The 24,304-nt window shown below is 46.7% G+C and overlaps 6 non-coding genes and 6 pseudogenes across 6 annotated transcripts; all 12 read left to right on the top strand.

Moving 5' to 3' along the window:
• The first annotated feature begins 1,154 nt into the window (after window positions 1-1,154).
• On the top strand, window positions 1,155-1,309 carry LOC131738694 (U2 spliceosomal RNA; annotated as a pseudogene).
• Window positions 1,310-1,886: 577 nt separating this feature from the next.
• Window positions 1,887-2,077, top strand: LOC131739102 (U2 spliceosomal RNA). Its single transcript, XR_009330269.1, has one exon. It is a non-coding gene; the product is annotated as a U2 spliceosomal RNA (small nuclear RNA).
• Window positions 2,078-2,654: 577 nt separating this feature from the next.
• LOC131738576 (U2 spliceosomal RNA) lies at window positions 2,655-2,770 on the top strand (annotated as a pseudogene).
• A 3,944-nt stretch (window positions 2,771-6,714) lies between these two features.
• On the top strand, window positions 6,715-6,869 carry LOC131738693 (U2 spliceosomal RNA; annotated as a pseudogene).
• Window positions 6,870-7,447: 578 nt separating this feature from the next.
• LOC131738574 (U2 spliceosomal RNA) lies at window positions 7,448-7,563 on the top strand (annotated as a pseudogene).
• Window positions 7,564-14,230: 6,667 nt separating this feature from the next.
• On the top strand, window positions 14,231-14,400 carry LOC131738451 (U2 spliceosomal RNA; annotated as a pseudogene).
• Window positions 14,401-15,013: 613 nt separating this feature from the next.
• Window positions 15,014-15,204, top strand: LOC131739101 (U2 spliceosomal RNA). The gene has a single exon (XR_009330268.1). It is a non-coding gene; the product is annotated as a U2 spliceosomal RNA (small nuclear RNA).
• A 601-nt stretch (window positions 15,205-15,805) lies between these two features.
• LOC131738381 (U2 spliceosomal RNA) lies at window positions 15,806-16,000 on the top strand. Its single transcript, XR_009329940.1, has one exon. It is a non-coding gene; the product is annotated as a U2 spliceosomal RNA (small nuclear RNA).
• Window positions 16,001-18,535: 2,535 nt separating this feature from the next.
• LOC131738604 (U2 spliceosomal RNA) lies at window positions 18,536-18,690 on the top strand (annotated as a pseudogene).
• A 598-nt stretch (window positions 18,691-19,288) lies between these two features.
• LOC131738238 (U2 spliceosomal RNA) lies at window positions 19,289-19,479 on the top strand. The gene has a single exon (XR_009329802.1). It is a non-coding gene; the product is annotated as a U2 spliceosomal RNA (small nuclear RNA).
• Window positions 19,480-20,041: 562 nt separating this feature from the next.
• Window positions 20,042-20,232, top strand: LOC131739100 (U2 spliceosomal RNA). The gene has a single exon (XR_009330267.1). It is a non-coding gene; the product is annotated as a U2 spliceosomal RNA (small nuclear RNA).
• A 619-nt stretch (window positions 20,233-20,851) lies between these two features.
• On the top strand, window positions 20,852-21,042 carry LOC131739099 (U2 spliceosomal RNA). Its single transcript, XR_009330266.1, has one exon. It is a non-coding gene; the product is annotated as a U2 spliceosomal RNA (small nuclear RNA).
• The last annotated feature ends 3,262 nt before the right edge of the window (window positions 21,043-24,304 follow it).

Genomic DNA, 24,304 nt, shown 5'->3' with positions numbered 1-24,304 from the left:
AGAATGTGTCTCACAGCTGCCTCAGTAATGTCCAGAAGGATATAGCATGGAACACCGTCCACAGTGCACTCCCCACTCGAGCGTTCATGTTCAGGAGGGGACTAGCCCAAGTAGAAACATGCCCCTATGCAAAGTGCCGCAAGAGAGAAACACCAGCCCATATCTTCTGGGAGTGTGATGTGGCTGGCAGTGTCTGGTTCTCTGTCTCTGTCTTCCTAAACAGGTTTGCTGACACGGCCAAGATGACCGCTGAGGCTGTGCTCTATGGGCCTGCGGGAGGAATCACTACCAGCACAGCTAAGTGCGTTTGGCGTGTCATCAATGTTGTCAAGCAGATCCTGTGGGAAGGCCGTAACGTCTGTGTCTATCACAAGCAGGAGCTAGACACTATCACCACGACCAGAAGGGCACAAACTCTTATCAAGGACTTTGTAATTCTGGACATCCGGACCCTCGGGAAGGACAAGGCCTGCGCGGAGTGGAGGATCGCCGGACTTCAGGACGTGAAGATGGAATAAAGGAAAAAACTGGAACCGCTAGCTCCTAGGAGCGGGACTAAGGGGCACCGCTAAGCCTTTTATTTATTTTGTCATGCCAGCATTCCGCCCTTTTTAGCTGGCATGACCGTTTTTTTGAACGGTGCCCTGGTTTTATGTAGTCTTTTTGTTTCAGTTTTATGGACTTTTATTTGATTTACGTTGAATGTTTTATTTGATTTTGTTTTGTTTTGTTTTATGTATCTTTAAGATTTTTAATGTAAACTATTAAAAGTTACATTTTAAGTGTTTTAAAATTTTAGAATTTTAACTCACTGTTTTATACACTGTCCCTTTTCCCCTGTCCCTGTTTTAGATCTATAGTTTTATGTTCACTTTTGAACTTTTTTAGAGAGCACTCCCCGGCCCTCACAAGCACTGGTTTTTTATAGATGGTTCTTTTTTTCCAGTCACTTTTAAAGCAGCACAGGTTTTTTTCATGTTGATTTTAATCTGTGTCTGTTTTAACCATGTACAAAGCACAATTGTCTTGGTGTTTTTAAATGTATTTTAAATGCTTTTAAAACAAAATGTATGTCTGTATGCATGAATGTCATCTTTAAAAGAAATGTAAAATGAATGAAAAAAACGAATGGGTGTAAATGTAAAAAATGTAAAATCTCAATAAAAGAGTATTAATATCTGATACGTCCCCTATCAGGGGACCATATATTAAATTGATTTTTGGAATCGGGAGATGGAACAGGGGCTTGCTCCGTCCACTCCACGCATCGGCCCGGTATTGCAGTACCTCCGGGAACGGTGCACACCTTTCTCTAACGTTGGTCAAAGTCAGATCTGGATCTCTCCTGTGAGCATTTTGTCTACCCCTGCTGGAGGGAGAGTGCCAGTGTTGATGCAAGTTTTCCCGCCGTTTTACTTCTTTTTTCTTTCTTTCTCTCTTTCTTTCTTTCTCTCTTTCTTTCTCTTTCTTTCTTGCTTTCTTTCTTTCTTTTATTCACATGTGGTGATGATGTAGACAGCAGCAGTTTGTTTCAAGGGAGCATGCAGCTAACCAGACAAGTGTGGTGGAACATGTCTCTATGCCAGGAACTTCTTAGCAAGCCAGCCAGCCAGCGAGGCACAGTTGTAGTTACCCAAGGCACCTTGCACAGCATAGCAGCTTGGCATGACTATTTGTAAGACGCACTCCGCCAGTTTATGTTTTGTTTTTGGTGTTATGTGTGTGTTTTTGCTTTGTTTTGTTTTCTCCTGCTTAAATTGCACATTTCAACTCTGGAAGCAGCAGCCCGTTTTTTGGGGGTCTGCTTGTGCTTGGAATTTTGCACCCACCTTTGAATCCCCCTGTGCCGTCCGGGCTGGGGGGCCCCGGACAAGGGCCAAGTCGCCATCGCTTCTCGGCCTTTTGGCTAAGATCAAGTGTAGTATCTGTTCTTATCAGTTTAATATCTGATACGTCCCCTATCAGGGGACCATATATTAAATTGATTTTTGGAATCGGGAGATGGAACAGGGGCTTGCTCCGTCCACTCCACGCATCGGCCCGGTATTGCAGTACCTCCGGGAACGGTGCACACCTTTCTCTAACGTTGGTCAAAGTCAGATCTGGATCTCTCCTGTGAGCATTTTGTCTACCCCTGCTGGAGGGAGAGTGCCAGTGTTGATGCAAGTTTTCCCGCCGTTTTACTTCTTTTTTTTTTCTTTCTCTCTTTCTTTCTTTCTCTCTTTCTTTCTCTTTCTTTCTTGCTTTCTTTCTTTCTTTTATTCACATGTGGTGATGATGTAGACAGCAGCAGTTTGTTTCCTGGGAGCATGCAGCTAACCAGACAAGTGTGGTGGAACATGTCCCTATGCCAGGACCTTCTTAGCAAGCCAGCCAGCCAGCGAGGCACAGTTGTAGTTACCCAAGGCACCTTGCACAGCATAGCAGCTTGGCATGACTATTTGTAAGACGCACTCCGCCAGTTTATGTTTTGTTTTTGGTGTTATGTGTGTGTTTTTGCTTTGTTTTGTTTTCTCCTGCTTAAATTGCACATTTCCCCTCTGGAAGCAGCAGCCCGTTTTTTGGGGGTCTGCTTGTGCTTGGAATTTTGCACCCACCTTTGAATCCCCCTGTGCCGTCCGGGCTGGGGGGCCCCGGGCAAGGGCCAAGTCGCCATCGCTTCTCGGCCTTTTGGCTAAGATCAAGTGTAGTATCTGTTCTTATCAGTTTAATATCTGATATGTCAGGAGCATCAGGGAGACACAAAAAAGATTTGATGTACTAAACTATCTAGCTAACTTGAAAGCAGATCTCATCTTTCTGCAGGAGTGTGGTATTTCGTCGAGCCCTGATTATAGGGACCTGAAGGAGAGTTGGACCCTGGGGGACTCCTTCTGGTTGGGCTCCAACATAGCCAGAGCCGACGGAGTAGGTATCCTGTTTAAAAACCCATTTATTACCTCCCGCAGCAGCAGGGAGGTAGAACCTGGTAGAATTCTGAGCGTGGATGTGACATACAACAACACTCCCCTCAGACTGGTCAATGTCTACGCACCCACTAACCAAAACGAAAGAGTTCAATTTTTTCCACAGCTGCGTCCACTCCTGCTGGGGAACGTACCCGTCATCGTGTCAGGTGACTTCAATTGTGCTCTGAGGGACGTAGACCGGAGCAGGCCACGCAACGACCGCTCTAGTAGAGTTTTGTCCTCCGTAATATCTGATTTCTCCCTGTGTGATGCAGGTAAGGACCTGGTGCCTCCCTTTACCTGGGTGAGCTCATCTGGGACCTCCTTCTCCCGTATAGATCTCGTCCTGCATACCAGCTCCCTTACGAAGACGGAAGTAGACACCCAGGCCGTCTTCTTCTCTGACCATAGGCTCCTGCAGGTAACATTGCAGGTCCCTCAGACCTCCCAGATGGGGTCAGGGGTTTGGAAATTAAACACCTCCTTACTCGATGACCCCTCCATAGCTGCAGCCTATAAGAGCAGGCTTGTTGAGTGGACCACTTTGCGTGACCTATTCAACTCCCCTATAGAGTGGTGGGAGATGGTCAAAATCAGAACTAAGGGTTATTTCATAGCAGCAGGCAAGAGGAAAGCAAAAGAAAGGAGGGCCAAATATAAACACCTGAATGCTGCCCTCCAGCGTCTGAGCCTGCTTCAGCTTCGGGGGTTCCCTGTAAGCGACGAGATAGCCCAGACCAAGCTAGATCTTTCAGTGCTTTGTAGGGAGGAACAACGAAAGGTCATGCACAATGCAAAAGTGCAAAAAAAGGAGGAAGACGAAAAGTGTACTCGCTTCTTCTTCCAGAAAACGAGGGAGAAGCGGCACTTGATGTCCTCCATGCTCGACAGCAGGGGGAGGATAGTAGAGGATAGTGAGGGAGTGAAGAAAGTGGTAGAGAACTTCTATAGGGACCTGTATAACATCAAAGCTACAGATGACACCCTGATAGAGTGGTTCCTGAGCCAGTTGGAGCCTGACTCAGTGCGGGACGACGAGGAGGAGGAGAAGGACCCAGAACTCACGCTGGAGGAGCTCACCCAGGCGGTTAAGACCATGAACACCGGTAAGACGCCAGGTCCAGATGGCATCCCGGGTGAGTATTATCATCTTTTTTGGGACACACTAAAAGTCCATTTAGCGGAGGTCTACAGAGCGGTCTACAGGGAGAAGCGGTTGGGCCCTTCTATGCGGGAGAGTGTAATTACTCTCCTTCATAAGAAAGGGGAAGTTAAAGATCTACGGAATTGGCGCCCAATCAGCCTCCTTTGCGTGGATTACAAGATACTAGCCAAAGCTCTGATGCTCCGGCTACAAGTACACCTCCCTTTGGTCATTGGCCCCGACCAGGCTTGTGGCGTCCCAGGGAGGTCCATCACGGATATTTTAATGTTAACAAGGGACATTCTGGCTTATTCTAGAGAACGGAACCATCCCCTCGGCCTGTTCAACCTTGACCAGGAGAAGGCGTTCGATAGGGTAAGCCATGAATATATGTACAAAGTGATGGACCAGATGAAATTCGCTCCTGGACTTAGGGAGTGGGTTAAAACCATCTATACAAACATTAGTACCCGAGTCTTGGTGAACAGGCACCTGACTGGTAAAATATCTATCCAGTCAGGGGTCAGACAGGGTTGCCCACTATCCCCACTGCTATATGTCGTGTGCATTGAACCCCTCCTGCAGGCAATTCGTAGGGATACCAATATAACTGGTTTCCAGCTGCCTGGATCCAACGGGGTCCAGGTCAAAACAACAGCATATATGGACGATGTGTCACTCATTTGCACCAACACATCGTCGGTACCTCGGATTAGTAATATCCTTGAGAAGTACTGCACGGCGACCGGGGCAGTGATTAATAAGTCCAAGAGCGAAGTCTACGTGTCTAAAAATTGGCAGGTAGATAGGGAACTGTCGGACATGTACCCTGTCAAAAAGGACAAAATCAAGATTCTGGGCCTCATTTTCGAGAACAATAGCTCGGGGGCCCAGAGCTGGACGGCGGCCATTAACCAGGTCCGTAAAAAGATTGGCGGATGGAGCACAAGATCCTTAACAATGACGGGCAGAGTATTAATAACCAAGTCTATACTGTTCCCCATCCTCTCTTATGTAGGAAAAATCTTTCCCCCAGACAGGACCACCAAAAAAGTGGTGGACCGCATTATCCACCGCTTTATCTGGGGCAGCAAGATGGAGAGGGTAAAGCGAGCCACCCTGAGTAAAGCCGACAAGAAGGGAGGTAAGGGGGTCCCGGACGTTGTGCAGCTCACCCGAGTGCAGGGGCTCACGCAAACTATCAAGAACATCCAGGCCCTGGACAGGAAGGTATGTTACATGAATCGTTTCTATTTTGCCACCTGTCTCAGGGCCTTGGGCCTCTGCACTATTGATAACACCGTGCCGTACTCCTGGGACCCCCCATTGTATTATAGAACCTTAAGGGACACTATATATAAATTGGGCTTAGATAAAGCAAAATTGTCCTCCTGGGAATACAAGGCTGTAACTAAATATCTTGCCGGTTCCCAGGAAATTGAAAAAGTAGCTACTTTCTCCCTCACCCAAAGCCAAAAAATCTGGGAGAATGTGTCTCACAGCTGCCTCAGTAATGTCCAGAAGGATATAGCATGGAACACCGTCCACAGTGCACTCCCCACTCGAGCGTTCATGTTCAGGAGGGGACTAGCCCAAGTAGAAACATGCCCCTATGCAAAGTGCCGCAAGAGAGAAACACCAGCCCATATCTTCTGGGAGTGTGATGTGGCTGGCAGTGTCTGGCTCTCTGTCTCTGTCTTCCTAAACAGGTTTGCTGACACGGCCAAGATGACCGCTGAGACTGTGCTCTATGGGCCTGCGGGAGGAATCACTACCAGCACAGCTAAGTGCGTTTGGCGTGTCATCAATGTTGTCAAGCAGATCCTGTGGGAAGGCCGTAACGTCTGTGTCTATCACAAGCAGGAGCTAGACACTATCACCATGACCAGAAGGGCACAAACTCTTATCAAGGACTTTGTAATTCTGGACATCCGGACCCTCGGGAAGGACAAGGCCTGCGCGGAGTGGAGGATCGCCGGACTTCAGGACGTGAAGATGGAATAAAGGAAAAAACTGGAACCGCTAGCTCCTAGGAGCGGGACTACGGGGCACCGCTAAGCCTTTTATTTATTTTGTCATGCCAGCATTCCGCCCTTTTTAGCTTGCATGACCGTTTTTCAAAGGTGCCCTGGTTTTATGTAGTCTTTTTGTTTCAGTTTTATGGACCTTTGATTTAATTTGAATGTTTTATTTGATTTTGTTTTGTTTTGTTTTATGTATCTTTAAGATTTTTAATGTAAACTATTAAAAGTTACATTTTAAGTGTTTTAAAATTTTAGAATTTTAACTCACTGTTTATACACTGTCCCTTTTCCCCTGTCCCTGTTTTAGATCTAGGTTTATGTTCACTTTTTTAGAGAGCACTCCCCGGCCCTCACAAGCACTGGTTTTTTATAGATGGTTCTTTTTTTCCAGTCACTTTTAAAACAGCACAGGTTTTTTTCATGTTGATTTTAATCTGTGTCTGTTTTAACCATGTACAAAGCACAATTGTCTTGGTGTTTTTAAATGTGTTTTAAATGCTTTTAAAACAAAAAGTATGTCTGTATGCATGAATGTCATCTTTAAAAGAAATGTAAAATGAATGAAAAAACGAATGGGTGTAAATGTAAAAAATGTAAAATCTCAATAAAAGAGTATTAATATCTGATACGTCCCCTATCAGGGGACCATATATTAAATTGATTTTTGGAATCGGGAGATGGAACAGGGGCTTGCTCCGTCCACTCCACGCATCGGCCCGGTATTGCAGTACCTCCGGGAACGGTGCACACCTTTCTCTAACGTTGGTCAAAGTCAGATCTGGATCTCTCCTGTGAGCATTTTGTCTACCCCTGCTGGAGGGAGAGTGCTAGTGTTGATGCAAGTTTTCCCGCCGTTTTACTTCTTTTTTTTTTTCTTTCTCTCTTTCTTTCTTTCTCTCTTTCTTTCTCTTTCTTTCTTGCTTTCTTTCTTTCTTTTATTCACATGTGGTGATGATGTAGACAGCAGCAGTTTGTTTCCTGGGAGCATGCAGATAACCAGACAAGTGTGGTGGAACATGTCCCTATGCCAGGACCTTCTTAGCAAGCCAGCCAGCCAGCGAGGCACAGTTGTAGTTACCCAAGGCACCTTGCACAGCATAGCAGCTTGGCATGACTATTTGTAAGATGCACTCCGCCAGTTTATGTTTTGTTTTTGGTGTTATGTGTGTGTTTTTGCTTTGTTTTGTTTTCTCCTGCTTAAATTGCACATTTCCCCTCTGGAAGCAGCAGCCCGTTTTTTGGGGGTCTGCTTGTGCTTGGAATTTTGCACCCACCTTTGAATCCCCCTGTGCCGTCCAGGCTGGGGGGCCCCGGGCAAGGGCCAAGTCGCCATCGCTTCTCGGCCTTTTGGCTAAGATCAAGTGTAGTATCTGTTCTTATCAGTTTAATATCTGATATGTCAGGAGCATCAGGGAGACACAAAAAAGATTTGATGTACTAAACTATCTAGCTAACTTGAAAGCAGATCTCATCTTTCTGCAGGAGTGTGGTATTTCGTCGAGCCCTGATTATAGTTACCTGTAGGAGAGTTGGACCCTGGGGGACTCCTTCTGGTCGGGCTCCAACATAGCCAGAGCCGACGGAGTAGGTATCCTGTTTAAAAACCCATTTATTACCTCCCGCAGCAGCAGGGAGGTAGAACCTGGTAGAATTCTGAGCGTGGATGTGACATACAACAACACTCCCCTCAGACTGGTCAATGTCTACGCACCCACTAACCAAAATGAAAGAGTTCAATTTTTTCCACAGCTGCGTCCACTCCTGCTGGGGAACGTACCCGTCATCGTGTCAGGTGACTTCAATTGTGCTCTGAGGGACGTAGACCGGAGCAGGCCACGCAACGAACGCTCTAGTAGAGTTTTGTCCTCCGTAATATCTGATTTCTCCCTGTGTGATGCAGGTAAGGACCTGGTGCCTCCCTTTACCTGGGTGAGCTCATCTGGGACCTCCTTCTCCCGTATAGATCTCGTCCTGCATACCAGCTCCCTTACGAAGACGGCAGTAGACACCCAGGCAGTCTTCTTCTCTGACCATAGGCTCCTGCAGGTAACATTGCAGGTCCCTCAGACCTCCCAGATGGGGTCAGGGGTCTGGAAATTAAACACCTCCTTACTCGATGACCCCTCCATAGCTGCAGCCTATAAGAGCAGGCTTGTTGAGTGGACCACTTTGCGTGACCTATTCAACTCCCCTATAGAGTGGTGGGAGATGGTCAAAATCAGAACTAAGGGTTATTTCATAGCAGCAGGCAAGAGGAAAGCAAAAGAAAGGAGGGCCAAATATAAACACCTGAATGCTGCCCTCCAGCGTCTGAGCCTGCTTCAGCTTCGGGGGTTCCCTGTAAGTGACGAGATAGCCCAGACCAAGCTAGATCTTTCAGTGCTTTGTAGGGAGAAACAACGAAAGGTCATGCACAATGCAAAAGTGCAAAAAATGGAGGAAGACGAAAAGTGTACTCGCTTCTTCTTCCAGAAAACGAGGGAGAAGCGGCACTTGATGTCCTCCATGCTCGACAGCAGGGGGAGGATAGTAGAGGATAGTGAGGGAGTGAAAAAAGTGGTAGAGAACTTCTATAGGGACCTGTATAACATCAAAGCTACAGATGACACCCTGATAGAGTGGTTCCTGAGCCAGTTGGAGCCTGACTCAGTGCGGGACGAGGAGGAGGAGGAGAAGGACCCAGAACTCACGCTGGAGGAGCTCACCCAGGCGGTTAAGACCATGAACACCGGTAAGACGCCAGGTCCAGATGGCATCCCGGGTGAGTATTACCATCTTTTTTGGGACACGCTAAAAGTCCATTTAGCGGAGGTCTACAGAGCGGTCTACAGGGAGAAGCGGTTGGGCCCTTCTATGCGGGAGAGTGTAATTACTCTCCTTCATAAGAAAGGGGAAGTTAAAGATCTACGGAATTGGCGCCCAATCAGCCTCCTTTGCGTGGATTACAAGATACTAGCCAAAGCTCTGATGCTCCGGCTACAAGTACACCTCCCTTTGGTCATTGGCCCCGACCAGGCTTGTGGTGTCCCAGGGAGGTCCATCACGGATATTTTAATGTTAACAAGGGACATTCTGGCTTATTCTAGAGAACGGAACCATCCCCTCTGCCTGTTCAACCTTGACCAGGAGAAGGCGTTCGATAGGGTAAGCCATGAATATATGTACAAAGTGATGGACCAGATGAAATTCGCTCCTGGACTTAGGGAGTGGGTTAAAACCATATATACAAACATTAGTACCCGAGTCTTGGTGAACAGGCACCTGACTGGTAAAATATCTATCCAGTCAGGGGTCAGACAGGGTTGCCCACTATCCCCACTGCTATATGTCGTGTGCATCGAACCCCTCCTGCAGGCAATTCGTAGGGATACCAATATAACTGGTTTCCAGCTGCCTGGATCCAACGGGGTCCAGGTCAAAACAACAGCATATATGGACGATGTGTCACTCATTTGCACCAACACATCGTCGGTACCTCGGATTAGTAATATCCTTGAGAAGTACTGCACGGCGACCGGGGCAGTGATTAATAAGTCCAAGAGCGAAGTCTACGTGTCTAAAAATTGGCAGGTAGATAGGGAACTGTCGGACATGTACCCTGTCAAAAAGGACAAAATCAAGATTCTGGGCCTCATTTTCGAGAACAATGGCTCGGGGGCCCAGAGCTGGACGGCGGCCATTAACCAGGTCCGTAAAAAGATTGGTGGATGGAGCACAAGATCCTTAACAATGACGGGTAGAGTATTAATAACCAAGTCTATACTGTTCCCCATCCTCTCTTATGTAGGAAAAATCTTTCCCCCAGACAGGACCACCAAAAAAGTGGTGGACCGCATTATCCACCGCTTTATCTGGGGCAGCAAGTTGGAGAGGGTAAAGCGAGCCACCCTGAGTAAAGCCGACAAGAAGGGAGGTAAGGGGGTCCCGGACGTTGTGCAGCTCACCCGAGTGCAGGGGCTCACGCAAACCATCAAGAACATCCAGGCCCTGGACAGGAAGGTATGTTACATGAATCGTTTCTATTTTGCCACCTGTCTCAGGGCCTTGGGCCTCTGCACTATTGATAACACCGTGCCGTACTCCTGGGACCCCCCATTGTATTATAGAACCTTAAGGGACACTATATATAAATTGGGCTTAGATAAAGCAAAATTGTCCTCCTGGGAATACAAGGCTGTAACTAAATATCTTGCCGGTTCCCAGGAAATTGAAAAAGTAGCTACTTTCTCCCTCACCCAAAGCCAAAAAATCTGGGAGAATGTGTCTCACAGCTGCCTCAGTAATGTCCAGAAGGATATAGCATGGAACACCGTCCACAGTGCACTCCCCACTCGAGCGTTCATGTTCAGGAGGGGACTAGCCCAAGTAGAAACATGCCCCTATGCAAAGTGCCGCAAGAGAGAAACACCAGCCCATATCTTCTGGGAGTGTGATGTGGCTGGCAGTGTCTGGCTCTCTGTCTCTGTCTTCCTAAACAGGTTTGCTGACACGGCCAAGATGACCGCTGAGACTGTGCTCTATGGGCCTGCGGGAGGAATCACTACCAGCACAGCTAAGTGCGTTTGGCGTGTCATCAATGTTGTCAAGCAGATCCTGTGGGAAGGCCGTAACGTCTGTGTCTATCACAAGCAGGAGCTAGACACTATCACCACGACCAGAAGGGCACAAACTCTTATCAAGGACTTTGTAATTCTGGACATCCGGACCCTCGGGAAGGACAAGGCCTGCGCGGAGTGGAGGATCGCCGGACTTCAGGACGAGAAGATGGAATAAAGGAAAAAACTGGAACCGCTAGCTCCTAGGAGCGGGACTACGGGGCACCGCTAAGCCTTTTATTTATTTTGTCATGCCAGCATTCCGCCCTTTTTAGCTGGCATGACCGTTTTTGAACGGTGCCCTGGTTTTATGTAGTCTTTTTGTTTCAGTTTTATGGACTTTTATTTGATTTACTTTGAATGTTTTATTTGATTTTGTTTTGTTTTGTTTTATGTATCTAAAAGATTTTTAATGTTAACTATTAAAAGTTACATTTTAAGTGTTTTAAAATTTTAGAATTTTAACGCACTGTTTTACACACTGTCCCTTTTCCCCTGTCCCTGTTTTAGTAATATAGTTTTATGTTCACTTTTGAACCTTTTTAGAGAGCACTCCCCGGCCCTCACAAGCAATGGTTTTTTATAGATGGTTCTTTTTTTCCAGTCACTTTTAAAGCAGCACAGGTTTTTTTCATGTTGATTTTAATCTGTGTCTGTTTTAACCATGTACTAAGCACAATTGTCTTGGTGTTTTTAAATGTGTTTTAAATGTTTTTTAAAACAAAATGTATGTCTGTATGCATGAATGTCATCTTTAAAAGAAATGTAAAATGAATGAAAAAACGAATGGGTGTAAATGTAAAAAAAGGTAAAATCTCAATTAAAGAGTATTAATATCTGATACGTCCCCTATCAGGGGACCATATATTAAATTGATTTTTGGAATCGGGAGATGGAACAGGGGCTTACTCCGTCCACTTAGCGGAGGTCTACAGAGCGGTCTACAGGGAGAAGCGGTTGGGCCCTTCTATGCGGGAGAGTGTAATCACTCTCCTTCATAAGAAAGGGGAAGTTAAAGATCTACGGAATTGGCGCCCAATCAGCCTCCTTTGCGTGGATTACAAGATACTAGCCAAAGCTCTGATGCTCCGGCTACAAGTACACCTCCCTTTGGTCATTGGCCCTGACCAGGCTTGTGGCGTCCCAGGGAGGTCCATCACGGATATTTTAATGTTAACAAGGGACATTCTGGCTTATTCTAGAGAACGGAACCATCCCCTCTGCCTGTTCAACCTTGACCAGGAGAAGGCGTTCGATAGGGTAAGCCATGAATATATGTACAAAGTGATGGACCAGATGAAATTCGCTCCTGGACTTAGGGAGTGGGTTAAAACCATATATACAAACATTAGTACCCGAGTCTTGGTGAACAGGCACCTGACTGGTAAAATATCTATCCAGTCAGGGGTCAGACAGGGTTGCCCACTATCCCCACTGCTATATGTCGTGTGCATTGAACCCCTCCTGCAGGCAATTCGTAGGGATACCAATATAACTGGTTTCCAGCTGCCTGGATCCAACGGGGTCCAGGTCAAAACAACAGCATATATGGACGATGTGTCACTCATTTGCACCAACACATCGTCGGTACCTCGGATTAGTAATATCCTTGAGAAGTACTGCACGGCGACCGGGGCAGTGATTAATAAGTCCAAGAGCGAAGTCTACGTGTCTAAAAATTGGCAGGTAGATAGGGAACTGTCGGACATGTACCCTGTCAAAAAGGACAAAATCAAGATTCTGGGCCTCATTTTCGAGAACAATAGCTCGGGGGCCCAGAGCTGGACGGCGGCCATTAACCAGGTCCGTAAAAAGATTGGCGGATGGAGCACAAGATCCTTAACAATGACGGGTAGAGTATTAATAACCAAGTCTATACTGTTCCCCATCCTCTCTTATGTAGGAAAAATCTTTCCCCCAGACAGGACCACCAAAAAAGTGGTGGACCGCATTATCCACCGCTTTATCTGGGGCAGCAAGATGGAGAGGGTAAAGCGAGCCACTCTGAGTAAAGCCGACAAGAAGGGAGGTAAGGGGGTCCCGGACGTTGTGCAGCTCACCCGAGTGCAGGGGCTCACGCAAACTATCAAGAACATCCAGGCCCTGGACAGGAAGGTATGTTACATGAATCGTTTCTATTTTGCCACCTGTCTCAGGGCCTTGGGCCTCTGCACTATTGATAACACCGTGCCGTACTCCTGGGACCCCCCATTGTATTATAGAACCTTAAGGGACACTATATATAAATTGGGCTTAGATAAAGCAAAATTGGCCTCCTGGGAATACAAGGCTGTAACTAAATATCTTGCCGGTTCCCAGGAAATTGAAAAAGTAGCTACTTTCTCCCTCACCCAAAGCCAAAAAATCTGGGAGAATGTGTCTCACAGCTGCCTCAGTAATGTCCAGAAGGATATAGCATGGAACACCGTCCACAGTGCACTCCCCACTCGAGCGTTCATGTTCAGGAGGGGACTAGCCCAAGTAGAAACATGCCCCTATGCAAAGTGCCGCAAGAGAGAAACACCAGCCCATATCTTCTGGGAGTGTGATGTGGCTGGCAGTGTCTGGCTCTCTGTCTCTGTCTTCCTAAACAGGTTTGCTGACACGGCCAAGATGACCGCTGAGACTGTGCTCTATGGGCCTGCGGGAGGAATCACTACCAGCACAGCTAAGTGCGTTTGGCGTGTCATCAATGTTGTCAAGCAGATCCTGTGGGAAGGCCGTAACGTCTGTGTCTATCACAAGCAGGAGCTAGACACTATCACCACGACCAGAAGGGCACAAACTCTTATCAAGGATTTTGTAATTCTGGACATCCGGACCCTCGGGAAGGACAAGGCCTGCGCGGAGTGGAGGATCGCCGGACTTCAGGACGTGAAGATGGAATAAAGGAAAAAACTGGAACCGCTAGCTCCTAGGAGCGGGACTACGGGGCACCGCTAAGCCTTTTATTTATTTTGTCATGCCAGCATTCCGCCCTTTTTAGCTGGCATGACCGTTTTTCAACGGTGCCCTGGTTTTATGTAGTCTTTTATTTCAGTTTTATGGACTTTTATTTGATTTACGTTGAATGTTTTATTTGATTTTGTTTTGTTTTGTTTTATGTATCTTTAAGATTTTTAATGTAAACTATTAAAAGTTACATTTTAAGTGTTTTAAAATTTTAGAATTTTAACTCACTGTTTTATACACTGTCCCTTTTCCCCTGTCCCTGTTTTAGATCTAGTTTTATGTTCACTTTTGAACCTTTTAGAGAGCACTCCCCGGCCCTCACAAGCACTGGTTTTTTATAGATGGTTCTTTTTTTCCAGTCACTTTTAAAACAGCACAGGTTTTTTTCATGTTGATTTTAATCTGTGTCTGTTTTAACCATGTACAAAGCACAATTGTCTTGGTGTTTTTAAATGTATTTTAAATGCTTTTAAAACAAAATGTATGTCTGTATGCATGAATGTCATCTTTAAAAGAAATGTAAAATGAATGAAAAAACGAATGGGTGTAAATGTAAAAAAATGTAAAATCTCAATAAAAGAGTATCTGTTCTTATCAGTTTAATATCTGATACGTCCCCTATCAGGGGACCATATATTAAATTGATTGTTGGAATCGGGAGATGGAACAGGGGCTTGCTCCGTCCACTCCACGCATCGGCCCGGTATTGCAGTACCTCCGGGAACGGTGCACACCTTTCTCTAACGTTGGTCAAAGTCAGATCTGGATCTCTCCTGTGAGCATTTTGTCTACCCCTGCTGGAGGGAGAGTGCCAGTGTTGATGCAAGTTTTCCCGCCGTTTTACTTCTTTTTTCTTTCTTTCTCTCTTTCTTTCTTTCTCTCTTTCTTTCTCTTTCTTTCTTGCTTTCTTTCTTTTTTTCTCTCTTTCTTTCTTGCTGTCTTTCTTTCTTTTATTCACATGTGGTGATGATGTAGATAGCAGCAGTTTGTTTCCTGGGAGCATGCAGCTAACCAGACAGGTGTGGTGGAACATGTCCCTATGCCAGGTCCTTCTTAGCCAGCCAGCCAGCCAGCCAGCGAGGCACAGTTGTAGTTACCCAAGGCACCTTGCACAGCATAGCAGCTTGGCATGACTATTTGTAAGACGCACTCCGCCAGTTTATGTTTTGTTTTTTGTGTTATGTGTGTGTTTTTGCTTTGTTTTGTTTTCTCCTGCTTAAATTGCACATTTCCCCTCTGGAAGCAGCAGCCCGTTTTTTGGGGGTCTGCTTGTGCTTGAAATTTTGCACCCACCTTTGAATCCACCTGTGCCGTCCGGGCTGGGGTGCCCCGGGCAAGGGCCAAGTCGCCATCGCTTCTCGGCCTTTTGGCTAAGATCAAGTGTAGTATCTGTTCTTATCAGTTTAATATCTGATACGTCCCCTATCAGGGGACCATATATTAAATTGATTTTTGGAATCGGGAGATGGAACAGGGGCTTGCTCCGTCCACTCCACGCATCGGCCCGGTATTGCAGTACCTCCGGGAACGGTGCACACCTTTCTCTAACGTTGGTCAAAGTCAGATCTGGATCTCTCCTGTGAGCATTTTGTCTACCCCTGCTGGAGGGAGAGTGCCAGTGTTGATGCAAGTTTTCCTGCCTTTTTACTTCTTTTTTTTCTTTCTTTCTCTCTTTCTTTCTTTCTCTCTTTCTTTCTCTCTTTCTCTCTTTCTTTCTCTCTTTCTTTCTTGCTTTCTTTCTTTCTTTTATTCACATGTGGTGATGATGTAGACAGCAGCAGTTTGTTTCCTGGGAGCATGCAGCTAACCAGACAAGTGTGGTGGAACATGTCCCTATGCCAGGACCTTCTTAGTAAGCCAGCCAGCCAGCCAGGCACAGTTGTAGTTACCCAAGGCACCTTGCACAGCATAGCAGCTTGGTATGACTATTTGTAAGACGCACTCCGCCAGTTTATGTTTTGTTTTTGGTGTTATGTGTGTGTTTTTGCTTTGTTTTGTTTTCTCCTGCTTAAATTGCACATTTCCCCTCTGGAAGCAGCAGCCCGTTTTTTGGGGGTCTGCTTGTGCTTGAAATTTTGCACCCACCTTTGAATCCCCCTGTGCCGTCCGGGCTGGGGGGCCCCGGGCAAGGGCCAAGTCGCCATCGCTTCTCGGCCTTTTGGCTAAGATCAAGTGTAGTATCTGTTCTTATCAGTTTAATATCTGATACGTCCGCTATCAGGGGACCATATATTAAATTGATTTTTGGAATCGGGAGATGGAACAGGGGCTTGCTCCGTCCACTTAGCGGAGGTCTACAGAGCGGTCTACAGGGAGAAGCGGTTGGGCCCTTCTATGCGGGAGAGTGTAATTACTCTCCTTCATAAGAAAGGGGAAGTTAAAGATCTACGGAATTGGCGCCCAATCAGCCTCCTTTGCGTGGATTACAAGATACTAGCCAAAGCTCTGATGCTCCGGCTACAAGTACACCTCCCTTTGGTCATTGGCCCCGACCAGGCTTGTGGCGTCCCAGGGAGGTCCATCACGGATATTTTAATGTTAACAAGGGACATTCTGGCTTATTCTAGAGAACGGAACCATCCCCTCTGCCTGTTCAACCTTGACCAGGAGAAGGCGTTCGATAGGGTAAGCCATGAATATATGTACAAAGTGATGGACCAGATGAAATTCGCTCCTGGACTTAGGGAGTGGGTTAAAACCATATATACAAACATTAGTACCCGAGTCTTGGTGAACAGGCACCTGACTGGTAAAATATCTATCCAGTCAGGGGTCAGACAGGGTTGCCCACTATCCCCACTGCTATATGTCGTGTGCATTGAACCCCTCCTGCAGGCAATTCGTAGGGATACCAATATAACTGGTTTCCAGCTGCCTGGATCCAACGGGGTCCAGGTCAAAACAACAGCATATATGGACGATGTGTCACTCATTTGCACCAACACATCGTCGGTACCTCGGATTAGTAATATCCTTGAGAAGTACTGCACGGCGACCGGGGCAGTGATTAATAAGTCCAAGAGCGAAGTCTACGTGTCTAAAAATTGGCAGGTAGATAGGGAACTGTCGGACATGTACCCTGTCAAAAAGGACAAAATCAAGATTCTGGGCCTCATTTTCGAGAACAATAGCTCGGGGGCCCAGAGCTGGACGGCGGCCATTAACCAGGTCCGTAAAAAGATTGGCGGATGGAGCACAAGATCCTTAACAATGACGGGTAGAGTATTAATAACCAAGTCTATACTGTTCCCCATCCTCTCTTATGTAGGAAAAATCTTTCCCCCAGACAGGACCACCAAAAAAGTGGTGGACCGCATTATCCACCGCTTTATCTGGGGCAGCAAGATGGAGAGGGTAAAGCGAGCCACCCTGAGTAAAGCCGACAAGAAGGGAGGTAAGGGGGTCCCGGACGTTGTGCAGCTCACCCGAGTGCAGGGGCTCACGCAAACTATCAAGAACATCCAGGCCCTGGACAGGAAGGTATGTTACATGAATCGTTTCTATTTTGCCACCTGTCTCAGGGCCTTGGGCCTCTGCACTATTGATAACACCGTGCCGTACTCCTGGGACCCCCCATTGTATTATAGAACCTTAAGGGACACTATATATAAATTGGGCTTAGATAAAGCAAAATTGGCCTCCTGGGAATACAAGGCTGTAACTAAATATCTTGCCGGTTCCCAGGAAATTGAAAAAGTAGCTACTTTCTCCCTCACCCAAAGCCAAAAAATCTGGGAGAATGTGTCTCACAGCTGCCTCAGTAATGTCCAGAAGGATATAGCATGGAACACCGTCCACAGTGCACTCCCCACTCGAGCGTTCATGTTCAGGAGGGGACTAGCCCAAGTAGAAACATGCCCCTATGCAAAGTGCCGCAAGAGAGAAACACCAGCCCATATCTTCTGGGAGTGTGATGTGGCTGGCAGTGTCTGGCTCTCTGTCTCTGTCTTCCTAAACAGGTTTGCTGACACGGCCAAGATGACCGCTGAGACTGTGCTCTATGGGCCTGCGGGAGGAATCACTACCAGCACAGCTAAGTGCGTTTGGCGTGTCATCAATGTTGTCAAGCAGATCCTGTGGGAAGGCCGTAACGTCTGTGTCTATCACAAGCAGGAGCTAGACACTATCACCACGACCAGAAGGGCACAAACTCTTATCAAGGACTTTGTAATTCTGGACATCCGGACCCTCGGGAAGGACAAGGCCTGTGCGGAGTGGAGGATCGCCGGACTTCAGGACGTGAAGATGGAATAAAGGAAAAAACTGGAACCGCTAGCTCCTAGGAGCGGGACTACGGGGCACCGCTAAGCCTTTTATTTATTTTGTCATGCCAGCATTCCGCCCTTTTTAGCTGGCATGACCGTTTTTGAACGGTGCCCTGGTTTTATGTAGTCTTTTTGTTTCAGTTTTATGGACTTTTATTTGATTTATGTTGAATGTTTTATTTGATTTTGTTTTGTTTTATGTATCTTTAAGATTTTTAATGTAAACTATTAAAAGTTACATTTTAAGTGTTTTAAAATTTTAGAATTTTAACTCACTGTTTATACACTGTCCCTTTTCCCCTGTCCCTGTTTTAGATCTAGGTTTATGTTCACTTTTTTAGAGAGCACTCCCCGGCCCTCACAAGCACTGGTTTTTTATAGATGGTTCTTTTTTTCCAGTCACTTTTAAAACAGCACAGGTTTTTTTCATGTTGATTTTAATCTGTGTCTGTTTTAACCATGTACAAAGCACAATTGTCTTGGTGTTTTTAAATGTATTTTAAATGCTTTTAAAACAAAATGTATGTCTGTATGCATGAATGTCATCTTTAAAAGAAATGTAAAATGAATGAAAAAACGAATGGGTGTAAATGTAAAAAAAGGTAAAATCTCAATTAAAGAGTATTAATATCTGATACGTCCCCTATCAGGGGACCATATATTAAATTGATTTTTGGAATCGGGAGATGGAACAGGGGCTTGCTCCGTCCACTCCACGCATCGGCCCGGTATTGCAGTACCTCCGGGAACGGTGCACACCTTTCTCTAACGTTGGTCAAAGTCAGATCTGGATCTCTCCTGTGAGCATTTTGTCTACCCCTGCTGGAGGGAGAGTGCCAGTGTTGATGCAAGTTTTCCCGCCGTTTTACTTCTTTTTTTTTTCTTTCTCTCTTTCTTTCTTTCTCTCTTTCTTTCTCTTTTTCTCTCTTTCTTTCTCTCTTTCTTTCTTGCTTTCTTTCTTTCTTTTATTCACATGTGGTGATGATGTAGACAGCAGCAGTTTGTTTCCTGGGAGCATGCAGCTAACCAGACAAGTGTGGTGGAACATGTCCCTATGCCAGGACCTCTTAGCAAGCCAGCCAGCCAGCGAGGCACAGTTGTAGTTACCCAAGGCACCTTGCACAGCATAGCAGCTTGGCATGACTATTTGTAAGACGCACTCTGCCAGTTTATGTTTTGTTTTTGGTGTTATGTGTGTGTTTTTGCTTTGTTTTGTTTTCTCCTGCTTAAATTGCACATTTCCCCTCTGGAAGCAGCAGCCCGTTTTTTGGGGGTCTGCTTGTGCTTGGAATTTTGCACCCACCTTTGAATCCCCCTGTGCCGTCCGGGCTGGGGGGCCCCGGGCAAGGGCCAAGTCGCCATCGCTTCTCGGCCTTTTGGCTAAGATCAAGTGTAGTATCTGTTCTTATCAGTTTAATATCTGATACGTCCCCTATCAGGGGACCATATATTAAATTGATTTTTGGAATCGGGAGATGGAACAGGGGCTTGCTCCGTCCACTCCACGCATCGGCCCGGTATTGCAGTACCTCCTGGAACGGTGCACACCTTTCTCTAACGTTGGTCAAAGTCAGATCTGGATCTCTCCTGTGAGCATATTGTCTACCCCTGCTGGAGGGAGAGTGCCAGTGTGATGCAAGTTTTCCCGCCGTTTTACTTCTTTTTTTTTTCTTTCTCTCTTTCTTTCTCTCTTTCTTTCTTGCTGTCTTTCTTTCTTTTATTCACATGTGGTGATGATGTAGACAGCAGCAGTTTGTTTCCTGGGAGCATGCAGCTAACCAGACAAGTGTGGTGGAACATGTCCCTATGCCAGGACCTTCTTAGCAAGCCAGCCAGCCAGCGAGGCACAGTTGTAGTTACCCAAGGCACCTTGCACAGCATAGCAGCTTGGCATGACTATTTGTAAGACGCACTCCGCCAGTTTATGTTTTGTTTTTGGTGTTATGTGTGTGTTTTTGCTTTGTTTTGTTTTCTCCTGCTTAAATTGCACATTTCCCCTCTGGAAGCAGCAGCCCGTTTTTTTGGGGTCTGCTTGTGCTTGAAATTTTGCACCCACCTTTGAATCCCCCTGTGCCGTCCGGGCTGGGGGGCCCCGGGCAAGGGCCAAGTCGCCATCGCTTCTCGGCCTTTTGGCTAAGATCAAGTGTAGTATCTGTTCTTATCAGTTTAATATCTGATACGTCCCCTATCAGGGGACCATATATTAAATTGATTTTTGGAATCGGGAGATGGAACAGGGGCTTGCTCCGTCCACTCCACGCATCGGCCCGGTATTGCAGTACCTCCGGGAACGGTGCACACCTTTCTCTAACGTTGGTCAAAGTCAGATCTGGATCTCTCCTGTGAGCATATTGTCTACCCCTGCTGGAGGGAGAGTGCCAGTGTGATGCAAGTTTTCCCGCCGTTTTACTTCTTTTTTTTTTTTCTTTCTCTCTTTCTTTCTTTCTCTCTTTCTTTCTCTCTTTCTTTCTCTCTTTCTTTCTCTCTTTCTCTCTTTCTTTCTCTCTTTCTTTCTTGCTGTCTTTCTTTCTTTTATTCACATGTGGTGATGATGTAGACAGCAGCAGGTTCTTTCCTGGGAGCATGCAGCTAACCAGACAAGTGTGGTGGAACATGTCCCTATGCCAGGACCTTCTTAGCAAGCCAGCCAGCCAGCGAGGCACAGTTGTATTTACCCAAGGCACCTTGCACAGCATAGCAGCTTGGCATGACTATTTGTAAGACGCACTCCGCCAGTTTATGTTTTGTTTTTGGTGTTATGTGTGTGTTTTTGCTTTGTTTTCTCCTGCTTAAATTGCACATTTCCCCTCTGGAAGCAGCAGCCCGTTTTTTGGGGGTCTGCTTGTGCTTGGAATTTTGCACCCACCTTTGAATCCCCCTGTGCTGTCCGGGCTGGGGGGCCCCGGGCAAGGGCCAAGTCGCCATCGCTTCTCGGCCTTTTGGCTAAGATCAAGTGTAGTATCTGTTCTTATCAGTTTAATATCTGATACGTCCCCTATCAGGGGACCATATATTAAATTGATTTTTGGAATCGGGAGATGGAACAGGGGCTTGCTCCGTCCACTCCACGCATCGGCCCGGTATTGCAGTACCTCCGGGAACGGTGCACACCTTTCTCTAACGTTGGTCAAAGTCAGATCTGGATCTCTCCTGTGAGCATTTTGTCTACCCCTGCTGGAGGGAGAGTGCCAGTGTTGATGCAAGTTTTCCCGCCGTTTTACTTCTTTTTTTTTTTCTTTCTCTCTTTCTCTCTTTCTTTCTCTCTTTCTCTCTTTCTTTCTCGCTGTCTTTCTTTCTTTTATTCACATGTGGTGATGATGTAGACAGCAGCAGGTTGTTTCCTGGGAGCATGCAGCTAACCAGACAAGTGTGGTGGAACATGTCCCTATGCCAGGACCTTCTTAGCAAGCCTGCCAGCCAGCGAGGCACAGTTGTAGTTACCCAAGGCACCTTGCACAGCATAGCAGCTTGGCATGACTATTTGTAAGACGCACTCCGCCAGTTTATGTTTTGTTTTTGGTGTTATGTGTGTGTTTTTGCTTTGTTTTGTTTTCTCCTGCTTAAATTGCACATTTCCCCTCTGGAAGCAGCAGCCCGTTTTTTGGGGGTCTGCTTGTGCTTGGAATTTTGCACCCACCTTTGAATCCCCCTGTGCCGTCCGGGCTGGGGGGCCCCGGGCAAGGGCCAAGTCGCCATCGCTTCTCGGCCTCTTGGCTAAGATCAAGTGTGTGTGGCTTGTCCGCAGCAGTTGATTGGAGAAGAGATAGGTAAGGTAAGGTAAGGTACGGTACGGTACGGTATGGTAAGGTAAGGTAAGGTAAACGGTGGCAATATTGTTTGCTGGTAGCTGAGGTCCTATTGAGGAGAGAGTTGTTGGGGCCGTTTCGGTAAGTATTTCGCTGTTTTTTCAGGTAAGGGGGACCCTTTGAGGGCACCTTATCTGGGCCTTTTGTTCTATTATATCTGTGTTTCTTGTTTGGTTGTAAAGTGTAGATCAAGATGGCTTTCCGGAAGTTTTCGGAGCGTCGCTTTAATTGTTTGAGGATTGGCATTAAAGCCGAGTATATGGTTGGGGTGGAGAAAATTGAACTAAACCGGCTTGAGTTTTCACGGCAAATTCTGCAGAAGGAATTGGGATTTAAGCCTGAAGAGTTGAACTGTTTGATTTCTGTGGGGAAGGGGAATGAATGGGATGTTAGTTTTTGTAAGAGAGAGTCTATGGAGAGGTGCCAGGGGCTGTTTGAACAGTCTCTTCAAAGTGAGGTGATGAAGAAGTTTCAGCTGACAGTTCTGACAGACACATCAAAAAGGGTGGTGATAGTTAGAATGGGTTCAGAGATGGTGGAGGGTAAGGATGTATGTACATGGCTAGCAAGGTACTGTAATTCAGTGGAGGAAGCAGTAAAGGTAACTGATAGTGATAATGTATGGACAGGAGCCTGGAGGGTGCGTGTAAGTTTGAAGAGGGATAGGAGTGGGTATGAGGGATATGGGATTATACCATCGGAGATCTCCTTGGGGAATAACCGAGGCTATGTGCATTATTTTGGGCAGCCTAAATTGTGTAGGAGGTGTGGGGCGATGGGTCACTTAGCAGCTGGGTGCACAAAAATCATTTGCACTGTTTGTAAGAAGGAGGGGCACGTGGCGAGTGAGTGTGAGATGAAAAGGACTTGTAATTTGTGTGGGAGTGGAGAGCATTTTTTTAGTAATTGTCCCCACTCTTTTGCAAATAGGACTAGGGGGAGGGAGGAGAGTGAGAGGGAGGAGAGAGAAAGAGAGGATAGGGAGGGACAGAGGGAGAGAGGGAAGGAGGAGAAAGCGAGGGAGGGAGAGGAAGAGGGGAAGGGTAGGGAGAAGGGTGAAGGGGTGGGGCAGGAGGAGGGTAGTGAGCATGGGGGAGGGGAGGAGTGGATGGAGAGTTGTGAGCAGGGAGAGGGAGAGAGTAAGCATGGGGGGGAAGGGGGGATGAGAAGTAAGCTAGCCGGGGACCTTGCAGTATCAGAGTCAGAAGGGGAGTATGAGGATAGTGACACAGGGAGTGTGGTGGAGGTGCAGATCAATAGGGGGGAGTGGGGGGGAGGGAGTCAGGGGGGGGAGCGGCACAAGATACCGGGGGCTCAGGGAAGAATGGGGCAGGGGAGGGCGAGGAGGTATTAGAAGAAGGGGAGGAGGGTGAGAGTGGGATGGATCAGGAGAAGGGTCCAAGTAAAAGGAAATCGGATGGGGATGGGGGTGTGAGGACGGAGGGGGTGGTGGAAAGGAGGAAAAAAAAAAACGAGGGGTCAGGAGAGCGGAGGTGGTCTGCTCGTCGCCGAGCTCTGTTGGGTCCTTGAGAGAAGAGTATGGGGGAGAGGGGAGAGCGGGGGAGGGTGGTAGTGATTCCTTTTTAGACAATATGGGGGTGAAGGTTTTTGCGGGTGAAGTGGGTGAGGAGTCTTCAAATTCAGAATGGTAAGGTCACTAATAATTTGGTTGAGTGTTGTGATGGCGTTGTCCATAGCAACTATTAATGTGAGGAGTGTGAGGAGTAAGGATAGGTGCAAAATGATTTTAGATTCTTTGGGTAGTGTAAAGGCAGATGTGCTGCTGTTACAGGAGTGTGGTCTCCCCTTTAGAGAAGCTTATAAGGAATTTGAGAGTATGTGGGTGTATGGTGCATCGGTGTGGTCAGGGGCAAATGGTTGTAAGAATGCAGGTGTGGCTGTGTTATTCAAAAATAAAAATATAGAGATTAAAAGTAAAACTGTGGTTGAGTGTGGGAGAGCTGTGGTAGTGGATGTGGAGTGGATGGGGAAGGAGGTGAGGGTTATAATTGTGTACGCCTCGCCAGATAAGCATGAAAGGGTTGAGTGCTTTGAGAAACTGAGGGTGTTTGTGAAAACATCAAAGATTGTGATTTGGGGAGGGGACTTCAATTGTGTGTTAAGCGTGAGTGATAGGAAGGGTGAGGGTGTGAAGCTGGATAAAACCTCTAAGATGTTGGGGAGTATTGTGCAGGATGCTCAATTAGTAGATGGGTTTAGGAGGTTGTATCCAGGGCTATCGGGATACACGTGGTCGGATACAACGGGTGTGAGGGCTTCTAGGATTGACTTTATTTTTTCTTCAAAGGAAGTGGAGTGGGTGGCATGTGTGTGTGTGCCTGTGTTTTATTCTGACCATGTGATGGTGTGTGCGGAGGTGAAACTGGAAGGGGTGTGTGTGGTGGGGAGAGGGGTGTGGAAGTTAAATGTGAGTGTGTTAAAGAATAAGGATGTTATGAGTGAGTTTGAGAGGAGGTACAAGGGGTGGCAGTCATTGAAAGAAATGTTTGATTCAGTGGGTGAGTGGTGGGAGTGTATAAAAAATAAAATTAAAAAGTTTTTTGTGGAAG

This window comes from Acipenser ruthenus, chromosome 10 (genome assembly GCF_902713425.1).
Source record: "Acipenser ruthenus chromosome 10, fAciRut3.2 maternal haplotype, whole genome shotgun sequence".
Lineage (NCBI taxonomy): Eukaryota > Metazoa > Chordata > Actinopteri > Acipenseriformes > Acipenseridae > Acipenser > Acipenser ruthenus.
Note: the sequence above shows the minus strand (reverse complement) of the source record. Positions and strands in the feature narration are given on the sequence as shown.